Source organism: Diabrotica undecimpunctata, chromosome 6 (genome assembly GCF_040954645.1).
Source record: "Diabrotica undecimpunctata isolate CICGRU chromosome 6, icDiaUnde3, whole genome shotgun sequence".
Lineage (NCBI taxonomy): Eukaryota > Metazoa > Arthropoda > Insecta > Coleoptera > Chrysomelidae > Diabrotica > Diabrotica undecimpunctata.
The window spans coordinates 149878181-149904584 of record NC_092808.1 but is presented as its reverse complement, the minus strand read 5'-3'; the positions used below and the strand labels follow the sequence as shown (position 1 = coordinate 149904584).

Genomic DNA, 26404 nt, shown 5'->3' with positions numbered 1-26404 from the left:
TTGGCTAACATAACACCAATTAAGGACAGAATCATATCCCTCAGCAGGAGGTATGTCCTTCGCACAATCGCAGGCTCAAACAACCGAGCCAAACAAGTACTAAAGATTCCATGCAATCGCCGAGGGCTAATACTCAACAGGTTTCCACAAAGAAAAGTTCCGTTCCCTCCAGCTAAACTTCTACAAAACACTTTACATAAGCTTCTTGATAAGTATTTTGAAATCCTAGAAACAACCCCCAATCAAATATCGCAGTTAACAACTGCACGCCAAAAACGCTGATTAAGAGCCGTTTCTACTGTATGGCTGGTAACCCCTGAAGTACCTCCTTCGACATGCTTGGCAAAGTTCACCCAAATTCCTCTTGTGCTCTCTAGAAACATCGTCCACACAAACAAGCCATCTTTTGACCCCCAGCTCCTCAGTAGTCCACTACTTCTCCACTTAAAACGTCATTTATCACGTTTCATCTTAACACCACTGCACCAAGAAAAAAAAAGAGGAGTACCCCTTCCTTGAAGAAGCTTAAAGCTTAAACAAGGTAAAAACACTGGTTCCATTAATATCAATTGTTGTTCTTTTTCAGATTATTTTTGCACATTTGAATTATTTAAAAATTAAAAAAAAAACAAATTTAAGCAGAATAAATTTTAAATGTTAAAATTACCACGTCTGTTCTGAAGAACTACATGAACGACTTTGACATTTTGCGATTAGACAGCATTAAGATATCGTTTTCTTCACGGAACGACAGTTCCTTATTCTAATATTCATCGATCCAATTGGTTATGTAAAATTTTACAATCCCAAATGATCCCTTTACCTACAATCTACAGTCCAGCTCAGTTGCTTCTTATTTGCATCATTATCATCATTCTGGCTTTATAACCTTGTGTGGGTCCTAGACTCCTCAAGATTTTTTCTCCAGTCGTCCCTATCCATCGCCTACCTCTGCCAAACACGTATTCCCATATTACTCATGTCTTCATCGACCCAGTTATCAATGGGTCTATGAAGGAGCATTTTTCTAGCTGGGTTATTTTGTTCCATCCGCATTACATGCCCTATACACCTCAGACGTTATATCTTAATGTTTTACGATATTTGGCTCCTGGTATATTCTATAAAGTTCGAAAGTTGTATCGTCTTCTCCACACTCCATTATCAATCAATGCTCCATAGATTCTTACTTCTTTTCTTTCTAAAAATCCTAACATGTTTTCATTACTTTTAATTAGAATCCAGGTCTCTGAACCGTATGTTGGGACTAAGCGTATTATTGTTTTGTAGAGTTTTATTTTTGTATTTCTCGATATAATTGTGAATTTAAGGAGGAGATTGAGCCCAAAATAGCATTTGTTGACCGTGCAAAGCCTTCGGTTTATCTCTGCGTTAGTAATATTTTCAGTGTTTAGAAACGCTCCCAGGTATACAAATTCGTTCACTGCTTCGATGACAGTAAAAGGGCAGCACCGGTTCGGGGCCACAAAAATAAAATTTCCCCAGATCTACTGAAAAACAGGGCCTTTCACGACATCTGGCAACAACGCCTTCCATAAGAGCCTATGTGTTAGAGTGAGGTAGAAAATCAATTTTTCCCCAGATTCTGGGGAAATTTTTAAAAAATTTTAAGGTCCATTCTAGTCATTTTTAGCTCTTGTTGTGGTGGGGGTAAAACGGCTCGTCAGATCGTAAAGTGCAAGGTATCGTCGGAAAGGGGAGGGGGTAACGCGAATACTTTTACACAAAAAAACAAAGATGGCGGCATTGTCAAAAGGACACTGAGCTTGTAACGTCTAAACGGCTCAACGTACAATAACGTGCAAGGTATCGATGGAAAGGGTAGGTAGCGAATAAGTTATACTGTGGAACATATTTTATACGCTACATTTAGAAGCGTAATTCCTCTGTGGTTATAGCATTTAACCATATCTCCTTTTTTGAATATGGTGCAAAGTACTCCAATATTCCAACCATTGGGAAGGGATTTCTGTGTCCATATTTCTTTTATAAGCTGCTGTAATGCCATTATGACATCGTGGCCACCTTCTTTATAGAGTTCAGCTAGGAGATTATCTATTCCTTCAAGGTTTGTGGCCAGTTTTTTAACTGCATCTTTAACTTCAAGAATTGTTGGAGGTTCCTCTTCCCTCTCGTCTGTTCCCCTTACCTCATCTGTTTCGTCTTCCAGGTTTTCTTCTTCTTCCTCTATATTAACTGCCCGGTTAAAGTATTCCACCTATCTATTCAATACATCTTTCCTTGTTGTTAATAGGTCAAGTCAAATTCTGACTTCTGCATTGTCTTGTGGTTGGTGTTTCAATGTCTCCCTTTATTCTGGTCCAGTAGGAGTCTTCTTATCTGCTCTTTAATCAAAATCCTTTTCAACTGCTCTATATCTTTGAAACCATATTATCTGAAGCTCATTTCTACGTCAAGGTATTACAAAATAAGACCAATTTTTATCATGTTGACACAAGAGCAAATCACTATGCAGATCATAATTACAATAAAGAGATAAATTATTCTAACCATCTTCAAATTTTCTTTGTTTGTCCAAAGGGGATAATTATACATTCAAATATCCTACTGATTAACATTTTAAATGTTCTCTTCAATTGAATATTTACATATTCTTTCTCGATCGATTTTTTATGCTTGATATTTGCATATATGACATTCCGATTTTGTGCCATCACGTTTTTGATTCCTATTGTGGAATTTTTTTACATACTGATTGAATGGCGGCCTCGTGCAAATATATTTTTAGAAAAAAAAAGAACAAAAATAAATAAGACTAGACTGAAATACAAGCAATGGTAACTATAATGAAAGATTTGTCTAAATTTCAAATGCTGTCCAAGCCTTTTTTGTTTTTCAGTTGTCCATCGATATTCTTTTGTGTTTGGTATAATTTGAGTATTTGGTACTCTTTTAAAATCACTTATTACACTAATTTCAACTTGATTTTACGAATAGTATATAATTTCATTTGTGTCAAATATTCCAAGTCTTACTATTAAAAATTGCACACTTTAAAGTTATCTATTAGACTTTTTAGTTCAACTTCTTCAATTTTTCTTTTATCACCTTTTATTATCTTATTAGTTTTTATCCATGGGGCATAAATCTATGATTAATTTCAGTAATATTCAGTTAATATTCAGTACTCCTACCAAGCTTAATTTTGAATACACAGTTATAGTCGAGTTTTTCTTAATTTGTACCAGTTTCATCATAACTGTTCTTGCAATAGTAAGCCTTTTAGGTAGTTCTTTATCGCATCTTCCTTCTTTTGTGTTGGGAGACCCCAACTATATGAAACTATTTACTACTTGAAGTTCCCATTCTCTTTAATGTGTTGAAGATTGTTCTGTGCTCTGTCTGCTATCATGATCTTTGTCTTACTCCTATTTAACTGAAGCCCATACTCCTTGCTTTTTTTTTCCAGGCGTCTCAGTTTTCCATTTCTTCTTGTTGTGAAGCGCTTATTAATGTGTCATCGGCATATCTAAGGTTACTGATTTCTGTCCTTTAACCGATTTTCCATCCCTCCATCCGTCTAGTACATTTCGTATAATGTGTTCGCTGTAGGTATTAAACGAAAACTGGAGAGATTATGCATCAGTGCCTGACACCGGCTTCTGTTCTGAAATTGTCGAAATAAATGGGGCTGAACGGACAACCAAAAAGCAGACACCTATCTAGCAGAATCCGAAACATTGGTCACTATTCCAGGCCAAAAAAACTTTTAGTAGTCTTTGAACAAAGAATTCTGATAAAAAGGTTTGGTACTATTTGTGTTAATGTTATATACTGGATTTATGAGTGTTTAATAATCCTTTCTCCAAGAAAAAATGATTAAATTTTTTGATATTCCAGCACAGTTTGCTTTTGACGTTGTGAACCTGTACACAAATAGGATCATTTATTTAAAAGGCAATCATACTCTTATAGGACCTAGACTTAATAACTCAGGGCTCCGTTTTGAGTCCTATTTTGTTTAAAAATTTTGCTGTACACAGCAGATCTTCACAACATCACTATTACTAATATTGCATTTAATATTGTAAATATGCTGACGATTTCTGTTTGTATACAGAATACAAAAAATATCAGCAAGCCATTGAAAACCTGAATAAAGTGTATAGACTCCATCAAAAATGGTTTATAGAAAATGGTTTTGAATTATCTTGCAGTAAATCACAAGTTTGTTTATTTACCAGACATAACTTTCCTAATCCCAGTACAACCAATTTTCCTTTAAAAATACAATTAAATATCTGGGAATGATACTCGACCAGAAATTGACCTGGAAGGTATATATTGATGACATGTTGAACAGATGCAATAAGGGATTAAACTTTCTTAAATCAAGTAATAAAACTTGGTGGGGACTGGATGTTGAAGTTTATTATTTTACTAAGCTTGCATACGATCTATTTTGGATTACGGAACTGTTTTGTATGGATCAGCAAGTAATGAACTACTAAACAAAATCAACGTCAGATACAGAAGTCAGCCTTACGAATATGTTTAGGAGCCATGAGATCCACTACAGTACAAGCTTTATATTTGGAAGCCTTGGAACCTCCTTTAAATATAAGACGAAACTTTTTGTCCAAAAAAAATTTAATGAAGTATACTCACTTAATTCATCTCTATACGAAAAGATAGTAACTGAATTGCTATGACCTGACAAATAAATATTGGCAAAAAAAGAATAAAATAAAATTTTGAAGATTAATAAATAAAAATATTATTCTATCTATAACGAGCAATTACAAAGAGGCAAGAGCTTTATATACAGATGCGTCTAAATCTCCAGATAGAACCGGATATACCAGCGGGACATATAGAAAAGAAATTCAAACTGAACCCGGAGACTTCGATTTATAGAGCAGAGGCTACTGCAATATATGAAGCTTTGTTATATGTAGCTGAAGTTGATTTTGTCCATATTATAATTTTGTCTGACTCCTTAGCAGTGTTAAAATCTATTGGTAAATATGGACCACCAAACTTCCAAGACTGTCAACACATTTATAGAATTAAGCATATTAATCAAACTCTTTTAACCAAAGGAATCAAGGTACATTTTCTCTGGATTAAAGCACATGCAGGATTTGAACATAATAATTATGTCGACTTTTTAGGCAAAGAAAGCATTTCAACCGATACTGGTATTCTACATAAAGTAACGCTTTCTGATAGTATTATTTCTTGCAAGTCAACATTGCTTCGAGAGTGGAGCTACCAGTGGAAGGAATACTCTTTTGTGAATCAAAATAGATACTCGTTAATTCAACCAGATATTCCCAAATTTCCTTGGTACAAGCCTTGTAGAGCTTCCAGGAGGCACATAACTTCCATTAGTAGAATACGATTCTGGCACGCATGTTATCCAAAACACTTATTTAAAATACAGGTTTTGGATGATGACAAATGTGAGCATTGTCGGGAGAAAAGTGATTTAGATCACATATTTTTTGGTTTTTCTAAAAACAGAGTCTACTCATCCAAACTTATAAATGATTTATTAAAATATAAAATAGCAGCTCCTTGGAACATACTATATTTATTATCACTTGGCTTTGTAAATGTTTAACTCTTTAATTAAATTTTTAAAAGACTGCAAATTATCATTATAATTCTCTAAAAATTATTTCGTTAATCTTGTTACCTTTGTTTTAAACCATTTGTATAACTTCCTTTTCTTCATGGCCTAGTGTTGTTGTGTCTTATATAAATCAATGTCCTGATAGGTCCCTAGGCGAGAAGAGAGTGTCCCTGTTTTGAAGTGTTTAATGTGTTAAAAAAGAAGTACTTTTTAGGACGAAAAATGACGCGAAGTGTCTGACAAAAATAAGAAGACCGAGATGGACAGGACTTCGAGTACGATCACAACAAATTAAGTTATGGTACTTATTTTATTATTTTTGCAAAGATGGTAAGAATGAGACATAACTAGTTTTTTTAGAATTAGGGTGAGCATGTGGCGAAACTGCTATTTGAAACTAAATATTACTTTATATGGGATTAAACCAAAATTGATTATATTGATAATTTTTCGACTGTTCTAACAACCATTCAAATTTCGTCATTTTGTGTCATGTGGAACAATTTCACCCAATCATGTCAACATTAGACTGATAATTGCATTCAGTGCAATTTTCAATCCCTATGGCAACACGATCGAGTTTGACAACTTCATCCAAATAAATTTCAAAATGTCACGTTTCGGCAATGAGAATGTTCAAAGTATAAATGCGCTAATCAAAGAAAAAATTCCCAGAAATACAACCTACAGTCACAAATATATTTGGGGAATATTCATGGAATTTTGCTGCGGACGAGAATATGAGTTGAATGAACATAGAAGCTTAGAAGAATTGGCGTTGATACTAAAAGATTGGGCCGTCAATATGAGAAAGAAAAACGGGGACGAATTCAAAGAGGCAACGGTGAAGACAATGTGGAACGTTTCGTGCAAACTATTGCAAGAAAAGTACTATAATGACTATAATATTATGATTGACCCGTTTAACAATATAGTGTTTAAACCAGCCCGAGATGCCCGCAATGCAATCAGGAAGAAACTACAAGCAGATCCATGTAAACGTAAGGCCAGTTCAGTTTCGTTAAATTGGTCTGAAATTAACAAAATAATATTGCTTTGGGATGAAGATACCCCTGAAGGTCTTATGCGTAAATTTTATCATATTGCTGCTGTAGAATTAGCGTGGCGAGGAGGAGAGGCAGTTGCTTGTCTGGTGGATTTTTTTCAAATCGAGAAAAATAACGATGACACAACAATTGCTAAAAATTACTGGTCATGGCAATCAGAATTCTATAAAACCATACTTGAATCTCGATCAAGAACACCACAACAAGATTATAAATATTATGCGTGGTAATAGATCTTCTATAGTAGAGAACAGCAACGAATCTAATGTTAACTTAAATGTTAATAATTGTACTTTCACTAACTGTACTTTTAATAAATAAATGTTTCGTTATGTTGAGTTATGATTTTTTTTTTCGAAAAATTATCCGCCGAATATCCCTCGGACATTGATGAATGCCTCATAATTTCATGACAAATTTCTCAAGCTCGTTGCTTGGTAACCAAGGAACGAGCTTTCGATTGTCATGAAATTATCTCGTCTGTTATCAATGTCCTAGGGATATTACTACTGAAAATTACATTCTACATTTATTTTGACATTTCAATTAAACATCAACAAACAAAAAACAGCTTCAGAACCTCTTCTGTTTGAAATTTTACTGAAATTCCATGTTTTCAATAGCTATCTTTGAATAAACAAGCGTGAGACTTACTTCAACAAGCAATAAAGTGCTGTTAAAGAAATGCATCAATTTCTCACACTTGCAAACGACTTAATTGGATATTACGCATAAATTAAATGTCATAGCTTTAAGTGGTATGTAAGACAGGCACAATAACTAGATTAATTAATTATTTCGAGTGTAATACAGATGTATCGAATTCCAAAAGAGGATAAATTATCGTATCAGGCCAGAATGCCAGTAAAGTAAACAATAACAGGTCAAATAACTTCATGATTCATGTTGTTTGTTTATTTTATAATAATAGCACATTGTTTTCGGGATGTATAAACTGTAGTCTGAAATTATTTTTTTTACATATACGTAAGACAGAAGTATTTTCATGTTTCATTTATTTTCTCAATGCCATTCCTCAAGATGTAAAAGTATTTATTGATCTTTTCCGCCCAAAAGTCGTGTTACATTTTCCCTTCCAGTGTCTTAATATATTCAGGGATTCTACAGTATTCACTGCCTTATCTCTCCCTCAACTGTTTCTATCTGTCTCTGTTGTCCCATTCTCCCATCGTCTAGGCCTCTTGCTGATGGCGTCGTCTACTTCGTTCGTATAAATTCTTCGGGGTCGTCCTCTTTTCCTCCTTCGTATGGGGCTACATCCGGTTATTCTCTTTATCCATCTGCTGTCGCTAGTTCTTCTTACATGGCCATACCACTTTAGTCTTTTTTTTCTATATAATGTTAGTATGTCTGTTTCTATCGATGTTCTTTGCTTTATTTCGTCATTACTTATCCTATCCATTCTGGTGACTTTGCAGCATATTCTCAAGCATTCCATCTCTGTTGCTACAATCTTACTGCTGTTTTTCTTATTTACAATCCAATTTTCAGCCGCATATGTCATAATACTTCGCACTTATGTTTTATAAATCTGTGGTTTTGTCTTCATATTTAGGTGTCTATCCCACCATACTTGTCGTCAATCTGTAAATCTTCTATGTCTTCTTCACTTGTAGATAGGTACTCTGTTTTTGCGAGGTTAATATCTAGGCCAGCCTTGGTATATTCTTCTTGTAGTTTCTTCATAATGTAACTGAGGTCTTCTTTGGTCTTGTGCAATCACTACTTGATCGTCTGCAAAGCTTAACGTATATAGGTATTCGTTCCGTACCGGTACTCCCATGCCTTCGCATTTTCTTTGCCATGTAGTGAAGGCTTTCTCTCAAGTATATTTTGAATAGGGTTGGAGATGTGGAACAACCCTGCAGAAGCTCTTTTGTTGTGGTGAAGTCTCCTATGATTCTTGTTCCCATTTTAATGGATACTTTATTTTCTTTATACAGAGATTTTGTAGCTTCTATGAATTCCGTCTGTATTTTTAATTTGTAGATTGCCTCCCATAGTTCTGACCTTGTTACATAGTCATTTCTCAGATCCAAAAATGCCAAATTTATATCTCTATTTTTTGATTTTTTCTTTCTTTCTTAACAGTTGTTCCAGTGTGTATATGTGGTCTATGCATGATCTTCCTGCCGTGAAGCCTACCTGATCCTCCCCGATTTTGCCTTTTATCGCTTGCTCTATCTTTACTCGCAGTATCTTCCCACATAATCTTCCTATTGATGATATTACGCTTATTGCTCTGTAGTTTTCGCATCGTTTTCTATCTCCTTTCTTAAATATATATGTCATATATGCCTCCGTCCATTCCTTTGGGAGCTGTTCTCCGTTTATGGCTTTCTGAAATATTCATTTTATCATCCGGTGTAATTTTTTTGAGCCGTACGTAATAAGCTCAGGTGGGATGCCTCTAGGTCCCGATGCTTTTTTATTTTTGATTACTTTTATGGCCGTTATCATTTCACTATCTGTTATTTCTATTTCTTGTTGTGAGGATCTGCTTCGTCTTCGCCTGTTTTCTTTTCCAATGAATTGTGGTCTTTGTTCTGTTAACATTTCCTTGGAACAGTCCTTCCATTCTTTGTCCTGTATATTTCTTAATTTATTTTCTCTCTCAGTACTTTCCATGACTCCGAAGTTCTTGTACCTCCTATGTATGTTTCAATATTTAAGCAGGTTCTTTCCCATTCTTCATTATTTTGTTGTGTTATTTGTTTTTTTAGTTCTGTATCTTTCTATTAAAAAAATCATTTCATTAAATCAAATTTTAGTTTGCTTCAAAAAACTAGTACTCAATTAGAACCATCAAAGTTTTTCCTTGATAGAAAACATAGCCTTAATAAAAGAAATTAGATCAGTTTTCAGAAATTTACTGACATAGATGACGTTCTTGTTGGTAATTTTTTCGAAGCAATAGATTTAGAACCAAATATTTTTTTTTGAATTTAAAATATGATCTCATTACATCTGTTGATGTGGAAGGAAGTTTCTCAATTTATAAATATATTTACACAGATACAAGCCATAAGTTTTTATTGGAAAATTTTGAAAAACTTTTGGTCATTTTTTGTTTCCATAATTCTAAAGAATAGTATTTTACTTTTTTACTATTTTCATTACAATTAATTACCTTAGTTTTTTATTTATTTGTATTGGTTTCCAATTATTAAAATAAACATTAATCAATATAGATAACATTATTAAATATGTTTCCATTAACAGTATGCATATTTTCTAAAAAATGCATATTAAATGCATATTTTTTAAAAGAAATGCATATTTAATGCATATTTTTGGGTAAATTAATGCATATTTTTTTGCATAGTTGCTTAAGTCTAGTTATTTCTTAGGATTATTCGATTTCTTTGAGTATGTCACACCCTGTAAAAACAATTTTTTTAAAAGACAATTAAATCGTGAAGGATCATTAAATCTGTATATATCCTACTAAAAATGTCTTCGTCAATTATGTAATATTAAGAGAATAATCTTTTTACAACCCAAGTGTATGTATGCTGTTACTTCGAATGGCAATATAAATCCTATTACAAAATTATTTACGGATCTTGTAATAGTAGATATTAAGACACCAACATAGTTTTAGTCTCTGAATTAAAAAATATATATTGTTATTTGCAAATAAGGAATACAGTCGTACGTGTTAGGTTAAATTGTGAATTATGTACTCATATATACAAAAGGAATATTTGAGGAAATATAGCAAAACATAGAAATTACAGTAGACTCCCTCTATAACGAGAACTGAAATGACAGACTAATTACCTCGTTATAAGCCAATCTCGTTATATCAGACAATAATAATACTGTGCATACATATGAATCTATAGTTTTCTAACCCATTAACTTCCTATAGTGAAGCCATTCGGAGCAATATAAGATGCTAATAAATATTGTTTGAATGGCGTTTTTGAAAAAAAGTTATGTACTTTTATTGTCAATGAAATATATTAAAACATAAAAGAGTTATTTACTTTTATTATCAATGATATACGTTAAAACAAAAAATCTGTACTTATATTTTTTTCTCCAACTACATAATGTATAAAGCGTATTTTCAAGGATAACATAAAATATTGCTTCTGCAATTTTAAGAACTCATTTTCATTCATAAGTCATTTTTAACTGCTTTAGATGGTCCAGTATCATTCTATCATATTTTCTAAAGATGTGAAACAGTTGTATTTATTCATTGTAAAGAAGTTTATTGCGGGCTGCAGTTAAGTTTATTGAGGGGCTGTTTGAAAAGGTATTTATTTATAGCCACGACCCGACCAAAAACGTAAAAAACACGTTTTTGGATCTTATTTTCTCTCGTTATAACCAAATTTGCCTCGCTATAGACGGTTATAGTTCAATAGAAATTTCACGGGACATCTAATGTATCTCGTTATAAGCGACACCTCGTAATAACCGTGTTCGTTATAGAGGGAGTATACTGTATATACACAGATACGAAAAAATGTATGGTTAGTGGTACAAAATTAACGAAAGTACTAACAGAGATAATAGCATTATGTTTTCACTTAATAGACAGAGATTAAAATCTTTTTTACAGAGATTAGACTTTTTTAAAAGGTTATGATTAAGTAAACCGACAGTGATCTATATTCTGAGAAAATATCGTATATAGTTGTTAATAAATGATTATAAAAGTAGATGTATACATATTTTTATTCACCTACTTTAGCAATTCAATATTCTCATAATCTTGATAATTAAAAAATGGATTACTTAATTAACCTTTTTCAAGAGATATTGGTACTATTGATTCAATAATAGTAGTATCGGATTCCAAGATGAAAAATATGCACATAGTACCTAGGTTTTCAGATTCTTTTAATAATTACAAAATATTTAATCGTCTATAAAAAAGACTCAGAGTAAGTATACAAAATATCCATAGTGTAGTAGGAAATTTTCAAAACTTTCAATAAATCTTCTATAAGTATAACACATGGAATATTGATTTTAAATTTTGAGAATTTCGTGATATTTCTTGGATATCGTTTTTCTAGGTACCTACCAGGTAGGAATAAATAATTCTGTATTTTTGATAAGAAGTTTAAATGGAGATAATATAGATTCTGATTATAAAGTAAAGCCATTTTTAAGAAGTCCACTAAACAATCCAATTTCTATAATGAATTTCATATTAGAACCAGATACGCAACATAACTTTTTATATATGGAAGAGAAGGTTTAGGTACTATTTCATCCAGTGGAAGTGGCTATAAGGTTGATAAGATTCAGCTGTTCTAATCTACAGCCACATTCTACGAGTATAACCTAGCAAGAGAAAGATGAATTGCTAAATGAAGACGTTACTGGACTTTTTGAAGTTAAAGATGTTTGAGCTAACCTTATATAATATTTCAATGTTATGAAAAAACCTGAGAAGAATAATTAAATATGTATTATTTTTTTATTCCTTATTAAATTTTTCTTTACATAATTTAATTTATTTCTGTCACCACAAATTGTATAATCAAAAGCGATATTAAAATATTAGTGTGATTTCTTCGAGAATTAATTAAATATTGGTGTGTTCCGAAATTAATTTTACATTTATCTTACAGATAAGTAACCGCAACATAATTTGTAATTTGACGTGAAAACAAGGGTACATTTTATTTTATAAATAAAAAATGTCTATCTTTCAGATAACTATCTGTCAGATAGGACAATATTTATCTGGATGTGAAAAGACCGGACCTTTCATGCAAGAAGTTTATTATTTTAAAAATTTAATTCTTTTGCAGTAGATTGAAGAGAAATGCAAAGAGATCGAAGACCTTCAAAATAAATACGATTTGTTTAACCTACACAAGAAAGTTAAAGAACTGGAAGGACTAAGAAAACAAAATCCCACTCGTGCAATTCTGAATAGACACGGGACTACTATAACACAGACGGACGAGAAAGTACAAAGATGGGCAGAATATATCAACGAATTGTTCGATTATAAAAGAGGAGAGAGGTATAACCTTCTACACCTCATAATACAGGGTAAGATCGCCGGAAGGAGAGGCCCCGGCCGACGAAGAACATCCTGGCTCCGAAATCTCCGGGAATGGTATTAAGAGACCACCGCTAATTTATTTAGAGCCGCCGTAAACAAAGTTATTATTGCCAATATGATCGCCAACGTTCGATAATCGGACAGGTTACTGAAAGAAGAGAAGAAGAAAGAGCAGATCGGGAGCACATGGAACTTAGGTCAGAAGATATAGGTCCATATATTACAAAAGAAGAAATATTACACGCATTAAAAACAATGAAGAGTGGGAAAAGCCCTAGACCTGACATGCTTCCTATAGAAATTCTAAAAATTCTAGATGAGAAGCACATTGATGTTTTAGTGACACTCTTGAACCAAATTTATAGTTCAGGCGTATTAGCCAAAGAGTGGTTAGCGTCGATTTTTATTTGTCTCTCCAAAAAGAAAAACGCAAGGGAATGCAGCGATTACCGCACCATTAGCTTGATGTCTCATGAGCTAAAGTTACTACTAAAAGTCATCCATAACCGAATATATCACAAACTGGACATAGACGTTAATGATACACAATTTGGTTTTCGCAAAGGCCTAGGAACGCGTGAAGCTCTTGTTTCACTTAATATACTGATACAAAGATGCCTGGATGTCAATCAAGATATACAGGTATGTTTTATTGACTATAATAAAGCATTCGATACAGTACGACATAGACAATTAATGAATGTCCTGAAATCAAAACAGATTGACTACAACGACCTCAGGATTATATCAAATTTATACTATAAACAGCGAGCAAAAGTACGTGTTAACGAACAGCTGTCAGAATGTGGAGTGAAACAGGGATGCGTATTGTCGCCAATTCTTTTTAATGCCTACTCCGAAGAGATCCTGAAAAACGCTGTTGAGGGTGAAACAGCTCGAATAAAGGTAAATGGAGTTCCCATTAACAACATTAGATATGCGGACGAAACTGTGATCTTAGCCGAAAATATTGAAGATCTTCAGAGACTGGTGACCAGAATAGCGGAGTATGGAAAAGAGTATGGTCTAACAATAAATGTCAAGAAGACGAAATTGATGAGAATATCGAAAGCTCAAAGAAATAAGGAGAATCTTCTAATAAACGGAACCAACGTCGAACAAGTGGACAAATATGCATATCTGGGAACAATGATTAACTCCACAAATTATTAAATTCAGGAGATCAAAATTAGAATAGAAAAGGCTAGAGCCTTGGAAAAATTTCAACAAAATGAGAAGAGTGCTATGTACAAGAGATTTAAAATTGGAACTAAGAGTTGGGTTGGCGAGGTGCTATGTTTTTTCGACTTTATTTTATGGAATGCAATCTTGGACCTTGAATGCGACATCAATGAAAAAACTGAAATCATTCGAGCTGTGGGTGTATAGAAGAATTCTGAAAATATCGTGGACAGAACACTTCACAAACAAAGAGGTTCTGGGAAGGATAAATAAAGAAATAGAAATTTTAAATATAATTAAAACAAGAAAATTGGAATACCTCGGACATATTACGCGTGGAGAGAAATACACCTTGCTCCAACTGATTATCCAGGGAAAGATCCAAGGAAAGAGAAGCATAGAGAGGCGTAGAATGTCATGGCTGCGCAACCTGAGAGAGTGGTACGGATGTACATCAAATGAACTTTTCAGAGCAGCCGTCTCAAAAGTCCGAATAGCTATGATGATTGACAAACCTCCGTCGCGGAGATGGCACTTGAAGAAGAAGATATTATCTCCAACTTCCTACAAGGAAATAAAAATTGAAGATAGAAGACAGAAAGAACAATTTCTGTCACACCTAACTAACGCCAAAGAGATTCGGATAACTATAAAACCTAAATTTTTGCAAATAGTGACAAATAGATATACAAAATATAAAAATAAGCAACAAATATATGAGCATGTTTTAAGGCAAGCAAGAAATTTTCTCTAATCCTCTTTGACGACTTCTTTTTACACGCAATAGAATAAAAAAAGATTAAAAAGAAGAAAAATAATTATTGAGTAAAATAATTTTCACAAACAAATAAATGTACAAAAACAAATTAAAATCTTTTTTTTTTAATTTCCAGATCTCGAAAATTATTGCATATTATTAACAAAAATATTTTTTTTGCATATTATTGAGAAGAGCCATTCTTTACCAAATTACATAGTTTCGACTTGCGTCAAATCAATTATTTAGAGAATCTGCATACAAGCATAGTCATATTATCTCCAACTTTCTACTAGGAAATGAAGGAGGAGGGAAGGACTTAAAGATAAAGAACAATTTCTTTCACACCTAACTAACGCTATAGAGGACCTATCATCTTTTGAAAACTTAACCAAATCTTTCTTCAAGTAAATCAATCAGATTTTACCAAATTCGGATAACTATAAAACCTAAATTTTTGCAAATAGTGACAAATAGATATACAAAATATAAAAATAAGCAACAAATATATGAGCATATTTTAAGGCAAGCATGAAATTTTCCCTAATGCTCTTTTATGACTTTTTTTACAAGCAATACAATAAAAAAAAAGATTAAAAAGAAAAAAAAATTATTGAGTAAAATAATTTTCACAAACAAATGTACAAAAACAAATCAAAATCTTTTTTTTTTTTAATTTCCAGATTTCGAAAATTATTATAAATTTATGTATAAAAATATCTAAAATATAAGAAACAAATTTTTCGAATACAAATCCTAAAATCAAATAGTAAATAAACTCACCTTTACTCAGCGTGTCCACCGTCTTCCTTATCACTATCGCCTCACCGTCTACCACGTTTCACTATCAAACGCAATATGATGCGGAGCAAGGAGCAAAGCTTACTGAGATTGAGCCAAAGTACCACCACCTCTAGACTTCGCCAGCAGCCTGAGTCAAATCTTAATCTTCTTGTTTATTGAAAAGCGATTATCAAGGCCGCATTCATGCTCACATAAATAATTCGGAGTGGGATTGGAAATTAATATATTATGGCTTTATCAGTGTGTTGACGTAACAAATTCTGCATGTGTGTGATATTTAAGAGGAATGCATATTTATTTGCAAATAAGAATGTTTTATATAAAACAAACCCGTGCACAGGTTTATATAGACAAGTCTAATTATTATTCTAACATCAAATGCCTTTCTTTTATTCGATAGTGAAAAATTCATATAAGTAAACCATAATAATTACCTACTCTAGAACTTTTATGAGAAGTACGAGAAGGATCAACCCAAATTACAAAATATACAGATTAAACACATATCATAGAGAAAAAGCTACACACCTAAATAAATTCAACAATCTCTTAAAACACAATAGTAATATCAAGTTTAAGCACCACAAAGGCAATAAAAACAATACAACAGTTGTCAGTCTATCAAAAAGACAGTTCAAGCAACAGAGGATCTGATACTCTTAAAATGTCTAAATTCTGCTGTAACCTGCCCATCAGTATTAAAATTAGAGAAAGCGCTGTTGAAAAAGTCTGTCAACAACTACCAATAGATGAAAAAAGAAGAAATCAGAATTCTGTGCAAACTAGAACTAGAAAAAAGCACTAAATCGAAAGCAAATGTAAGTAAAGAGGAACTGAAAAAATTATAAAAAGACCCAATGAGATCCTCAAAAAACAAAATATACCGAACATTATCTAAATTTAGGAAGTACCTGACAGACTACCAATAAAGAACATTAACACCCTATTACAGCAGGGCACCACACCTACACTGTCCCAAAAATACACAAATAGTTCAGTCGTTCAGTCGAGATTTGACTTTTAAAAATCCTACGAAAAAAGCTGAATTTTGTTGATAATGTCAATTTTCATCATCATCATTATAAGTGGCTGGACAATCCGTTGTGGATCTTGGCCAGCTCACAAAGAAGTCGCCACTCCTGTCGATTCCTGCCAACTTCCATCTTCTGACTCTTAGAAAATGTAGGTCTTCTTCCACATCATCAATCCATCTCCTTCGTGGTCGTCCTCTGCTTCTTGTGCCCTCTGATTTTGAAAATGTTAATGTCTTCGTCTATTCGTGATCTGACATCCTAGCAATGTGTCCAGCCCATCTAAGTCTCTGCACTTTAACGAATTTCACAATATCTGGATCGGTGTATAACTGATATAGTTCAAAGTTGTATCTTCGAAGCCATAGCCCATTTTCATTTACGGCCCCAAAAATCTTTCTAAGAATTTTTCTCTCAAAAATACCAAGAAGTCGTTCATCATTTTGAGATAAGGTCTACGTTTCAACCCCATATATCAAAACCGGTCTTATTAAGGTCTTGTATATATTGAGTTTTACTGCACATTTTATATATTTTTTTAAATGTTTCTGAGACCGTGAACAGTTCTGTTTGCTATTGCTTAGATGCAAGATTAGTGAATTCTTTGACTTGCTCAAAAGTATGGTTGTTACTTTAAATTCTCCGTTGGAGATTTCGGTGGTGTTTAGAAACCAGCATATATTTGGTTTTTTCCTCGTTTACCACAAGTCCTAATTCACTTGTCGCGTCCGCAAGCCTTATAAAACACTGCACCATGTCTCTCATACTGTCCACTATAACTATATTGTCAGCGAATGCGCGAATTTGCGTCGATCTATTAAAACTAGTTCCATTCGTTCTAATATTTAATTGTCTGATTGCTTTTTCCAGGCCAATATTAAAGAGGAAACACGCCAGAGTGTCACTATGTCTTCTTCTTCTTCAGGTGCCTTCTCCTCTACGGAGGTTGGCAATCATCACAGCTATTTTAATTTTTGAGGCAGTAGCTCTAAATAGTTGTTTTGAGCTGCATCCAAACCATTCTCTCAGGTTCTTAAGACATGGTGTGTATCTGTTATATTCTAGTGACTTTTTTAGAATCTGCCTATGAGCTTAAATTTGACGTGTCGTTGACTTTCCAGTAGTAAATCCGCATTGATATTGACCAACAATATCCTTTGTAAAATGTTTAAGTCTTTCAAACAATACATTGCCGAAGATTTTATTAACAGACATATTATTAACTTTAGCCACTTTTCTGGTACCAATTCATTCTGACATATAAGTACTATTAGTCTATGGTTTGCTGCAAAAAGTTGATCACCACCTTTTTTATACATTTCCGAACAGATTTCATCCATTCCTGGGGCTTTATTGTCTTTAAGTTTTAGGATGGCATTTGACACTTCTTCTCTTGTTAGGTCTTCACTGTGTAGTTGACGTTGTTGATTTTGTTGATTCTCTGTTATTACCTCCTTCAATATCGTTTATATTTAGATATTCGCTGAAATGTTGTGCCTATCTGTTAAGAACTGAGTTTTTATCATGTAGAATTTCACCGTTAGTGTCTACAAATTTTTATTCGTGGTTTAAATTCTCGACGGCTATTATTTAAGGATTTGTAATATTTGCTAGTTTCATTTTAATCGAATAAACTTTATATCTCATTGAAAGTGTTCTGTTCGTATTCCTTCTTCTTACGTCAAACTGCGTTTTAAAGGTGAGAGGTGCAACTTTCGTATGCAATTTTTGTGTTTTGCCGCAAATAAAGTCAGTTTACTGCTAAGGAACTGGATGGCCATAATATTGCCGTGTTAAAGAAATCGCTGTTCATGAAATAAATGAAGCAAAGTTTGTATGAGATATTATCGAATTTTTTTATTCATTTGAAAGGACTCTCGATGTATGGAATATAAGATCGTTCAAATTTCCGCCGCGGTTTTGATAGGTGGCGTGCATCTGAAAAATCTGAATTTGATGAGTATAGGTTATGTTGCCGTTGAAGACCGCTATAGTTTCTTGCTTATATGTAAGAAAACCCCACAAAAAACAATCTAATGGGCTCGATTCCAGTGGCCAGTTCACACCACGTCTATGTGAGATGACTATGCTCTCAAAATGGCTGTGCAGAATATTCAATGTGGCATAAACTGTGCGTCACAGAGTGTCGCCGTCCTGTTAAAACCACATGTAATTAATGTATATCATATATATATAATCCAATTTAGACCAAAAGAAGTTGGTAATCATTGACCATAGCACTCACCGTTGACGGTGATGGCCAAAATACACTGCGGAAATTTCTCTGTAATTTTCAGTATTCCTTTTATCTTCTTTTTTGTGAATGGTTGAAATATACGTCATTTTATATTACCCTGGCACTATACGTTTATTCAGGAATGCCTGAAAGAGTTTAATTTACATGTGGAAAAGTTTAGATGTTTCGTTTATTAATTAATTCTGTCGGCATACGTTCTGGATCGCAAGATTTATGATTCGTTAAGCTAAACCCGATCACTGTTAACCAACCCTACTCAAATTGCATCAAAAAGGTAAACCCCAACATCGTCACATATAATGCTCGGTCACTTTCTTCCGAGGAAAGATTCGAAAAAATGGAGGAAGAACTCTCAAACATAATAACAGATCCCCAAGAGGTAGATCCCCACTTTTAACACATTTTTTAAAAATGCACCCATTGATATCATGTCGAAAATTCCAGGTAATACAGTAGACAAAGACAGTCAGTCAATTATTATAGATAATGAAAATTTCTTTCAATTGTACCCATTTACTGGGCAGGAACTGATCGAACTCTTGCAAAGTAAACTTAAAAACAAATCCTCTAGTGGTTTTGACGAGATACCTGCATTTTTGGTGAAAAAAGTTTTACCTTTTATAATCAATCCTTTAACTTATCTCACCAATTTGTCTTTTTGCAATGGGGATTTTCCTAATTACTTGAAGACAGACAAAGTATTTCCCATTTTTAAAAAAGGAGATCCAAAACTGGTCAGCAATTATAGGCCTATAACAATTCCCAGTATATTTTCAAAGGTATTTGAGTATGGATATTTAAAGAGATTAAATGGTTATCTAAAAAACAATAATATCATAACTATAAATCAACATGGATTTCAAGAAAATAAATCTACTAATACGGCAATCCATGCATTTTATGCTCATTTAACCAGTTTGATTGATGCAGGCGAATGTCCTATTGGAATATTTTGTGATCTTAGTAGGGCATTTGACTGTGTCAACCATGAAATATTATTTAAAAAACTAAAACAGATAGGTATTACAGGAAACTCTTTACAGTGGATTATGTCATTTCTAAACAATAGACAACAATATGTGAGCCTGCAGACGAGGATCGAGGATTGTGTAACCAGTTGTAGATCTAGTCTTGTTACTACAAACATGGGTGTTCCCCAAGGATCTATAATAGGACCAATTCTCTTTGTAGTCTACATTAACGACATCGTACAAGTGGACAGAGCGGTAAATTTCACTATATATGCGGATGATACGTTAATTATTCTATCTACAAATCCAACGTAATCCTACAACATCAATGTAATGATTTTCTTTCATCTTTATATTCTTGGTTTTGCGATAACTCGTTGCATCTTAATGCAGAAAAAACGCAAGTTATACATTTTCACAATAAACAAAAATACTTGGAAAATCTTCAGCTTATTTTTAACAACATGCAAATAGCTACGGTGTCGTCAGGCAAGTTTTTGGGAATAACGATTGACGAAAGTTTGGATTGGAAGTTGCATTGTGGAGCGGTTGTTTCGAAGTTGAGTTCCATTAACTATCTAATTAGAAATTTAAAATATGTTCTGACGGAAAATCAGCTAATTATGATTTATTATGCACTCGTAGAGTCCAGGCTAAGATAGGGATATGTTTTTGGGGTATGTCTGGTTATGCAAACGGTATTTTCGTCATATAAAAGAAAATATTGCGTTGTGTCGCTGGTGTCTCCCGACTAACTAGTTGTAGAGAATATTTTAAAAAATATAAAATTGTAACATTGGGGTGTCTATACATTTTTGAATTATGTGTTTTTAGTTTTAATAACTTACATCAGTTTAAAACGAGTGGTGATGCATAATTTCAATACTAGATATTGTAATAAACTTTATATACCATTTTCAAAAGGTAACATTAAATTTAAATCGCCCAGGGTATACGGGCTACAGGTGTTTAATCATTTACCTACAGTTGTAAAGTCCACTAGTTCAATAAATGTATTTAAGAGGAATCTTAGGCAATTTTTATGTGAAAAAGTGTTTTATAGAGTCGAAGAATTTTTTAGATCTTAGATATTAGCTGTATTTCATTTAGCTTTTTAATTCATTTCATGTCTTGTTTAGTCTAGTTTAGTGTTTAGTTTTTAGCAATGTATATTTACGACTAATTCTATACAAATTATGTTTGTCAGAAAGAAAATAAAGAATTTAATTTAATTTAATTTAAAAATAAATTGGGATATTGTAGATATCAGTGAAGTAAGAAAAAATGGAGAGAGTCTTATCACACTCACATCAGGCCATTTATGGTACTACAAAGGAGAAGAAGAATCGATAGTCGGAGACGTCGGTTTCTTTATTCACAAAATAATTGCCAACAGAGTTGTATCAATAAACCAAATCTCAACAAGGGTGTTAAGGGTATCAAAATAAGCTTAAGATATATTCTAAAGATCGTTCAAGTGTACGAAGAAGTCCAAATATTCTACGATCAAATATCCTGTGCAATCAAGGAAAATCCTGGCCACTTCTTAATAATAGGTTCCGATTTTAACTCCAAAATAGGCACCAAGGAAGACTCCTCTGAAATAATATTGGAAAATTTTTGGAAGCCAAGGCAGAATTGATAAATAACAGCAAAAATTAAATTTGCTTTATCTATTTCTTCAAATTTTCCTTTTTATTGTCCTTTTTTTATAATATATAATTATAATACATAATATATACAGATCTATGTTTTCAAATACAATGTGCCTGCTTTTGTCCGTTTGCTAATAGGAGAGCTATAAAACACTACTGACCGCAACCGCAACCATTTCTTTGAATTTTGTGTTTAGTAAAAACCAAATTTGACTTGCAAATTTTGCAAAGACAGCCGCCCTAGTGGTAAGATTTTTGGTTTAGATAGAGTTGCCAAAATTGTAAGTGTTGCTTATGAATTATACTAAAATATTAGTCTGTTATTTATCTTTGGGCACAAAGTGTAACTTTAAAGAATACCGACAGGGTATCCTTTAAACAGGAAAAAACAATAGGCAGGCCAGAAATTCGAATGAAATCACATTGCTTGAAAAAAAAGACAGAATGCATCAGAATTTGTGGCAATATTTGTTGTGGTTTATTTAACACAAATTAAATTAAGAAAAAAACTTTTTTGAAAATAAAACTTTAAATACAGGTTGGTTAACAAATATAATGTAATTCTTATCCTAATTGTATACTTTTCTAAATATTTTATTATTTTGGTTGAAAAATCTCAACTATCTCAACTATGCTTAAATTTTGTCTTGGTCAGGACTTCTTCCAATTTAATATTCTTCTTCTTAAAGTGCCCTCTCCTCAATGGAGGTTGGCTACTACAATTTTAAACTCTTCTCTATCTTCAGCTGTTCTTATTAGCTGTTCAAAATTTAGCCCTGTCCATTGTCGGATGTTTCTGAGCCACGATAGTCTTTTCCTTCCTAGGCCTCTCTTTCCCTCGATTTTTCCTTTCACTATAAATTGGGCATATTGGTACTTATTATTTCTCAGTATGTGGCCTAGGTATGATGTTTTTCTAACTTTTACTGTGTTAAAAAGTTCTCTTTCCTTGCCTATTCTATGCAGCACTTCTTCGTTTGAGGTATGCGATGTCCATGAAATTTTGAGTATTCTCCGGTAGATCCACATTTCAAAGGCCTTCAATTTATTTACGGTTGATGTAATTTAATCAAAAAATATATAAACAGCCAATAGGTTTAGCAATGGGATCTCCATTATCACCTTTTCTAGCTGATATTTTCTTAGACAGAATAGAACAGAAATTTGTTAATAACAACAGCAAAATAGTTTTTTGGTCAAGGTATGTTGATGATTGTATAGCTCTCATACAGTTAACCCAAGATGATGCTTTACAGATTCTGGATGATCTTAATAACCTCCATCCTAACATCTCTTTTACACTGAAACCAGAATCTGACAATAAGTTAAACTTTTTGGATATGACTATATCTCGTAATAAAGATTCTCTCGAGTACAGTATTTACAGAAAACCTACCCAGACAGATCATGTTATACATGAAAGATCTAATCATCCAACCCAACATAAAATGGCTGCTTTCAACAGCCACATTTATAGGCTACTCAAATTTCCACTTTCTAATGATAAATTTAATTTAGAACTTAATACTCTCAAGCAAATTGCTTTTAATAATGGTTATGATCCCAACATTATCCATATACTTCTAAATAGAGCTAAACTCAAAATTGCACAAAAGCTTGCATATTCATCACAATGTTTTCTTCAACCTAATGCTTCAAATAACATCAGATATTTCTCCTTTACTTATATTAGCAACATTTCCAATAAAATGTCTAAACTTTTTTACTTCTACAATTGAAAATATCAAAATTTCCTTCAAGTCACACAACACTTTAGGTTCCTTTTTAATCAACACCAAAGATAGGATGAACACACTTGACAAAAGTGGTATTTATAAATTAAGATGTGATGATTGTGATGCATCTTATGTAGGTAGAACCATTAGAAAGTTATCTAATTGGACTTGGAATGGAATGAATGGAAACTCTCACTGTCTCAATACTCAAATTAATTTAAATTGTACTAAATTTAAACCTTTTTTTAAAAACTTTCTCCCATTGACTGTGGATTTAACTGAACTACTTGGATTATACCCCATTTATACACTCTGCTTTCAATTTTGAATTTTAATTTTTAGTATTTTAATTTCATAGCTAGATTTCTTCTTTTCTACAGTATTGATAGTGCTTGGTAGACCCTTTTATTGTAGTCAACCACCCACTGTCTAATAGATTGTTTAGTTTATTTCTTGCATTCTTAATTTACGTCCACTTCAGTTGCCCTCAAACTAACACCCTAATTATTATAGACAGGTTTGAGTGTGAGATTTGGATTATGCTTTCCTATAGCAGTGTCAGTTGGACCTTTGGTCAATGCTTAGTTTCACAGAATTTTGAAATGTGCAGATCACATATCCATGATTGTGACTGCCCATCCAAGTTGTCATATGTCACATGTCACCTTAACATTTCCGTTAAGACCAGGAGCCATTCTCTCTCCTGATGCCAACCACAATGTAGCTTCGCCTATTTTTCAAAATTTTAAACTGTTTGTCCTTGTGTAGTGTAGTGTTATGTACAATTTTATGTTTATGACATTCTTTGATTGTTGGATAGGACACCCATCGGCAGAAGAAGTATCGGACGACCGCGCAAAAGATTTAGTGACAACCTTCCATAGAGGTATTAATCCGCCAATGAACCAGCAGAATTGCTTAAAAAGAGGAAGAAGAAGAAGAAGAAGAAGCTTGTAGTCGAAATTTTATTAAAATAAAATAATTTATACCTAATAGGTTTTTGGATTTCTTTGTCACTTGGTATATAATAGCTTGGCCATTTAAATAAGATGCCAGATAATTACGCTAAACTATTACAAAAATTTAAGATGATTTGATGATTTAGAGGAAGACTAAACGATTAAAATGAGAATAAAAAACAGTCGTCGTGTGTTCAGAAGCTTCGATATATAACTTTTCTTTATACATTCTGTAATAGTTGTAGATAGCAAGCATCTTGTTAACATTATTTGTTAGTCTCAATAGACGCCAGATATCATGAACACAAAGCAAAGACCTTTTTCGTACCGTGTCCTAGAATACGTGAAGCAAATATTGACAGTGTTATCACAAACTAAATAAAAATTCGGAACGGGATTAGGTATAATAAATAATTTTTAGGTCATATCGACCGTCAGCCAATATTTAATACATTATGTATCTAACACTGGTTTATTTAAAAATTTAAATGCATTTAAAAAAAATCAATACATCAGTTTCTTCAGATCGTAAAGTTTTTACGCATGCCTACTACGACAGCTTAATAAAAATATTAATGTAGCAGTGAGACATGACTTAAGGCAAACAGATTACAATGGTTGACGAGGGAAATAGAAGTTTAAGAGTTCTGGAGGGAAGTCAAGCTCCAGGTAAGAAGAATATTGTAAAGGTATTTAGAGATCAAAATGGACAAAAAATAACAGATAAAGACAAAATAATTAAGACAGTTAAATAATTTTACACGAAACTATATTCGAAAAAGATAAGAAAGGCAGCATCAAGTTAAGAAAAATCGAAAATGTGGGTTCAGAGGATATTCCAGAAATAACAACTGAAGAAATCTAAGTCGTTAAATCAAATGAAAAACAATAAAGCAGCTGGTGATGATCAAATCGTTATTGAGACAGTTAATGCAGGAAAAACGACCGTATTAAAAACATTGGCACAATTATATCATTCATACCTTTTAAACGAAGATACACCGTCTCACTGGAATAAAGCTGTTTAGTAGTCACATACAAAAAGGAAGATATAACAAAGCTGAAGAACTATAGACCTCCTAACATATTATCTCACATTTATAAGTTACTTATAAAGGTAATAACTAATAGATTGACACCAAAACTAGAATTCTATCAACCTTATGAGCAAGCAGCATTTAGAGCTGTACACTGAATAAGCATTGAATTTTTAGATCCCTGATACTTCTCTTTGTCGACGTTGAAAAAGTATTTGACACGGTCAACCAAAAAATGCTGCATGCTCTAACGCAATGTAGAATAGACTACCGATACATATCCCTCACTTTCTATGCTACAGCCTGTGTAAGACTTAATAATGATACTGGGTCCTTTAGTATTGAAATAGGTGTTCGGCAAGGAGACAGCATGTCACCCAAACTTTGCTAGAATACGCCTGTAAAAAAATATATTGAAACAAGAAGGACATCAATCTAGATGGACAATTTTAAAATAATCTAAAGTCTGCAGATGACATCGATCTTATTGCAGACAGCTTTGAACAGGCGCAGATAATGCTCCAAGAGCTCCATAGCCACAAACAGAGTAGGTCTTAGAATATTTTTTTAAAAACACCATTTATGACCAATTTAGTCTACAGCAAAACTATCTCAGTTGAAGACAGGAACATCGAGCTAGTTGAATCCTACAAACATTTGGGTCATGAGATCAGAATAAGTCGAGATGACCCATCAATCGAGCTGAAAAGAAGAATAAACCTAGATTGGGTTGTCAGGAACCACGGCCTGTTGATTTTTGGGACGAACACAGAGAATATTTCTTCAGACTTCATAGCCATGAGTAAAGTTGCACTCGCAAGATAAGTCCCACTTTACATTCACCCAACAGCTCAAATATGTGTATGATTCGTAGTTGGATTGGATTGGAGCAATGCTTTGTAAAAGCTAAAGAGTCAAGACGGCAACGGTTCTGGAGCTGGAAGTTGACGGGTGTCTTTTGTGTTAGCTCCTGGAGATTTTGTTTAATGGAGATCTTCTGTGCAGTCGGGTTGCTAATTCAGTAAAAACACTAAGGTTAGATATATAATAAAGAAGAAGGTTCCTTTCATATTTGTTGTGAATTCGCGAAGAGTAGCTGTGGAAATCTCCTCATCTAAGATAGGTACTGTTGTGCAATAAGATTTTAAAAGCACAGAAACCCAATCTCTATCTAACCCAATCTCTTTTCATGGGGCGTGTGGTTTTAAAGGAGTGAGGGAGTAAGGAAGTAAGAGGTATGGAATGAAGTTTTAGGAGAATTTAAGCG

General features: G+C 33.2%; 1 protein-coding gene across 1 annotated transcript in view; it reads right to left on the bottom strand.

Annotated features, from left to right (window-relative positions):
• The window catches only part of Swim (Secreted Wg-interacting molecule), a 49380-nt gene extending 33749 nt beyond the window's left edge, over positions 1–15631 (bottom strand). The window contains exon 1 of the mRNA XM_072535741.1: positions 15471–15631. The gene's annotated coding sequence lies outside the window, so the exon portion shown is untranslated. The remainder of the gene's footprint in view (positions 1–15470) is intronic.
• Positions 15632–26404: the final 10773 nt, after the last annotated feature.